This window comes from Coffea arabica, chromosome 2c (assembly GCF_036785885.1).
Source record: "Coffea arabica cultivar ET-39 chromosome 2c, Coffea Arabica ET-39 HiFi, whole genome shotgun sequence".
NCBI classification, from domain to species: domain Eukaryota; kingdom Viridiplantae; phylum Streptophyta; class Magnoliopsida; order Gentianales; family Rubiaceae; genus Coffea; species Coffea arabica.
Genome location: NC_092312.1, coordinates 57,706,008 through 57,711,283, shown reverse-complemented (window position 1 = coordinate 57,711,283; position 5,276 = coordinate 57,706,008). Strand labels below are relative to the sequence as shown.

General features: G+C 34.6%; 1 long non-coding RNA gene across 1 annotated transcript; it reads left to right on the top strand.

Moving 5' to 3' along the window:
- Nucleotides 1–697: 697 nt before the first annotated feature.
- Nucleotides 698–4,166, top strand: LOC140036001 (uncharacterized). The gene is made up of 3 exons (XR_011839897.1): nucleotides 698–973; nucleotides 2,566–2,625; nucleotides 3,268–4,166. It is a non-coding gene; the product is annotated as an uncharacterized lncRNA (long non-coding RNA).
- The last annotated feature ends 1,110 nt before the right edge of the window (nucleotides 4,167–5,276 follow it).

Sequence of the window (5,276 nt, the reverse complement as noted above, 5' to 3'; positions counted from 1 at the left end):
AAATTTATTATATCTACGCTATGAATTTCTTTTATTTTAGTTACTTTGATATTAGAAATATTATAACGAATAAATGGTTAAATTAAATGCCTAATTGAATTTATATAAAAATTGAGAATTTAGAAATATTCTAGAATAGTGCAATATATATATATATATATATATATATATATGAATCAAATAAACATATGATATGCATATTGTAATTTGAGCAATTTGAATATATTATATAATTGAATAAATTACATGACTAATTAATTTTTCCTTAAAGTCAAATGTGTGAAAATCTACTAGATCAATATAAGGAAAATCTTTCAAGGTACATACAGATTAGAACAAATGCAATTTGGAATCAATGAGTAAGATAATAAAATTCCGGGCCTTAGTAGGTAAATATGCTAAAACTAGAGGACTAATTTAACCCTAAAGGTTAGACAATTCACCATGCATCCCAAGAAGAAATTATCGGGACTGGAACCAAGTAGAAGTAAGGTGAATTAATTGGTAAAGTTGGGCGGTGACTGAGGGAAAATTTAAAGAAAACAGCACTAGAACTACTAAGTCTAAGCGGTGGAAATGAAGCAGCAAATAAGAGTCGGCCAGCTAGCTGGGCGGTGTAACATTTGCCGAGGCAGGAGTGACTAAAGGCAAGAGGATTTCGGTAGCGTTGTTATCTTTCTTATGTTAAAACTCTACAAAACAACCCAGAGGAAATAACTAGACAGCAGGCTCATTATTTGGGCGGTGATCAGAGGAGTGAAGCAGACAGCTTCTTTTCTTTCTTTCTTTCTTGCATCTTACAAAAACAAGATCGAGGGTGAGGGGAAAAAAAAAAAAGGATTAGCAAGCTGTATCATCAGCTAAACAAAATCGAGAGAATACTGTCAGTGGGCAAAGGAAACTGGAGCTAAGAGTGAGGAACTAGAACCAGAAATTTTAGCAGCCGGCAACATCGAATTCTCAGGAGAAAAGGGTAAGAACCTACACTTATTTTCTGTTTCTTCGGTATAACTGGAATAATACATGAGCTACATGTGAATTTAGCAAAGAAAATAAGTTCTTAGCTAAGATAAAATTCTGTTTTGAAAGGAATGAAACTAACGGTCAGAGATGGAGAGAATTGGGAGTTGTTTGAATTTCAGCCTATAAGTGATGGAAAATTTATGTGATAATCTCTTAATCACCTAATACACTTGAATATGTATGTTGTATGATAGTTTTTAGCCAAGAAAAGTGAGTTTTGCTAAAGGAAATCCTGTGTAGAAACTGATTCGTTCTTGGAAAGCTCAACTTGGCCGATGGTAGAAGAGTTGAAGTTCACAGCTATCCATTCAAAATCTTGGAGGAAATTTCACTAAAAATGCATGATATATGTTCAATCTCATGGCTTTTAAGATATTTGTTTTGAAACTAGTGAATCATTAACAAACTTGGCCGAATTTGTTGAAAGAAACAGCTGGAATTTCTGGACAAAAGTGTTGTATGAACCCGAGAGGATAAAGCTGCAATTGTTGGCTCTTTTCTTCAAAATTTTGCTGGATTCGAAGTTGCATGTTTTCACTTCAGTGTTTAGGTGATTGCATGTTGGATTTGGTTAATAACTTAGTAGATTGAATGAAATCTCGGAAGATACATGGCTGGAATCTCCGTTTTGAAACCCGAATGACTGATTGTATTCTCTCAAGCTTAACTTCTGTTTCATAAATTGAAGTTTATGCGGATATTGGCTAAAAGTATCCTATAGTACCCTGTTTTGTTCCATGTATTATGATTACTTTGATTTAGAAAGAAACATAGAGCCTTTGAGGAAGAAATCTGAAGCTAGTTGAGCTTACGAGACTAGTTTACACTTGGAATAGTTGAGGAGTTTAAACCATTTTCTGGAATTCTAGGGGATTTCAATCAAACCTTAAACTAAGAACCACCTGTTGGGTATAACGATAAAATGCATGATGGATTTTAGGAAACTTAAACAAAGGAAATGATGGACTTTGGATGGAAGACATGAAGTATGCCCTGCTAAAAAATCTGGTTTAAACAATTCTAACTTAGTACTTAAATTCTAGATTTAACTTTGAGTTCCTAAAGAGGAAATGAACCAAAGCTGGTCAAAGCCCCTTTAAGGCTATCTTATAAAGGTTTTACTCGCAACTTTAATCCAAACTATAGGATAAAATCAAGGAAGTTTATAGGAATACTAAGCTGCCAACCTCTAGGAAATTTATCAACTTTGAACTTTGATTTCTAAAATGATCCTTAGTACCTAGATCGCAACTTTCATTATAAAATATAAATTGCAATATAATCACTATATCTTACTTTCTTTTGGTAAAACATGGAATTTTAAAGCTTGAAAGATTAAAGCTACCTAGACTTTGAACCTTTGATGTACTAGAATAAGATAAATACTAAGATTACCTTAAAACCCTATATATATGTATGCATTTAAATATCTCGAATTATATTTATACGCACCTATATACATTTAACTAAAATAATCATGAGAACCTTAACTTCACCATTGGAGAAATAATAAGCAGACTAATAAGTTTACAAATATCTCAGGAACACTGAAAGAACCAGAGAAAGGTCCAAGCACCGAGTAGTGAACTCAAATTACTTTGGGTGAGTGTTCCTTATTTGTTATATTTTCCTTGACTTCATGGCTTGCTGTTATTGTTTGATAATGTGTTAAGTGCTCTCAATGATTTCCAAAACGAGTTTTCTAGGCGAGCGTGTACTTTATCGCACTCGACCTAAATAAATGTAAAATTTTCAATGATTTAAGGATTGAAACGTTACTTGTGCATGAATGTAAGCCTTTTGGCTGAATTGGGCCCTGCCCTTCGTTACTGATCGACTCGAGTCAGAAGTGGACTCGGTCGGGCGATTTGGTGACCCTGGGTGAATGTTTGGTATACTCGAGTATTACCTTGAAGTCTGGTGGAGCCTGGCCAATGTCCAGGAGGGGGTGAATGAAATGAATGAACGAATGTCAATGCGAATGAGGGGTTTTACTTACAAAAATGCATTTTCAAATGATTGGAGGAATAAGGGAATGAAAGGAGAATGAATGAATGAACGAATAAATGAATGGCTCCTCGCGAGCACGTATCCTTTTAATGAATGTGTTATCGCTTTATATTGCAAATGTTACTTGAATTATTGGTTATCTATGGTTAATGTATTGAGTTCATTGTTTGATTATGTGATTGGAACCTCACTGAGCTTTTAACCTCATTCCTTTAGTTTTGTTTTCCTTAACAGAGGAAGGCAAGCAAGGACGAGAGCTCTGTATAGACTAGCTTAGGCTAGATCTTTGAATTTTGTAATGGTTCTCGCTCTAGCGTTGGCACGGGCTGGATGTATGAAGATTTGAGAACTTTTGTACATTCAATGGTTGTACTCCCTTTTGAGATAGAAATGTATATAAGTTTCGCTTTAGGTTGTGGATTGTTGCTATATTCGTTCCTGTGGTTTTATTTCGATTTTAATTGAGGATTGAAGTGAACGACTGAATCCCGGCGAGAGTTGGGCAGGCGGTCCGCCGAACCCTTTGGTTCGCCTTAGGGGGAGGTGGGGCTGTCACATAATGAATGACTTGTTGGATATGACATGAGTACTAGAATGTATCAAATGCTTGCTTAACATGAAATAGTATGCTATGGCCGCATACGTCGCTGGAGTGAATCTTCTCGACACACAAATGTACATGGGGGATGCCCAAACTCATAGGCTGACCTTGGACTCGAGCCGGCATGGGTTTGGTCGGGAATCTTAGTGAGCCATGAGACAAATAAGCTCGACCTAATGCGAGGTCTTGCTTGGCATACTCGTGGAGTATCGCCTTATAAATGTCTTGCGGGCCCGGTGTAGTGTATGGTGGACGAAGAAAAGTAAGTGGTGATCTACGAAATGGAAATACCGACCCAATTGATGGAGTGTCATCGCGGGAAGGTATACGAACGACATCGGCATAGGAAGTGGAACTTAGCTCCTGAGAGCTACCATATTCTTGAATTGTTTATGTTTATATTTCACTAGAATTGTGAATTTCATGTATATTCTTATTTGACTTGTTACTTGGATTACGTGCTTGCATGTGTGTTCTTGGTCTCACGAGCGTTTTGCTCACCCTGTAGATTTGTTTTCCTTAATAGGAATGAGCTTGGAATGAGACTCAAAGGAATTCCCCTTTTGATGTATTTTTGTAATGGAATTTTGATGTATTTGACTAGGCATTGTGGCTGTTGTTATTTTGGAATTTAAGATGTATTCTGGAAACCCGATACAAGGGTTGGATAATTGTTAAATATTGTTAAGATTGAAAGCTCCCGCATCAATTGCCTTTCATTATCTGGTTGTGATGCCTAGTAATACATTAAGGAATAGAAATTGCCTGAGTCCTGGCGAGAGTTGGGCAGCCATTCCGCGGATACCCTTTGGTTCACCTTAAGAAGATGTGGGGGCGCCACAAAATGACTATTTAGATAAACAATGAATAAACCAGAAAGAATAACATATTGCCAAGAATGTCAAAAATACATTAGTAGAGATTTAGCAATAAAAATCAAAATAAATATAGTAAGAAATCTTATAAATAAAAACCCTTTTTAAGACATTGTAATAGAAGCATTAAATATATTATTAGAAATAGACAAACAATATTTAGAAAAGGTTGTAAGAGAACGAAATTTATATTTAATAAGAACGCGTACATGAGTTCAGAACAATATAAATTTTTAGAACTTGAAAATTTAAAAATAGAACAAGATTTACTTGAAGTATAAAAAACAATATTGTGGATTACAAAGATTTAAAATGAGAAATTCAACTAATCAAAGAAAAATTAGACCAAAATCTTGAAGAAAAATCCGTAGAAAAAAGACACATGACTACAATTGAATATTAAACCAAATATATTTCTAAGATAAGATGAGCAACTCTGAAAATACATTTACTTATCTTTTAGATTCTAAAATAGAACAAATAAGTACTAAATTAAATAAAATGATGATAAATACAAAACTAGATGGAAAACCTAAAATGCATGAAAATCCAAATATAAATGACATGTCCCAATCCAGTTATTTTGCTCCAACTACATACACCTAACAAAGACCTAGTTCAGAAAATTCATTTAGCTCTTCATTAGTGAATATAGCTAAACAAAAAGGCTATTTAGATAGCGAAGGATATACACTCTGGGAAAAAATTAACATTTGAAGCTATATTTCCTTCTGGAACATTTTTAGATTTAGACTGTGTAAAAAACA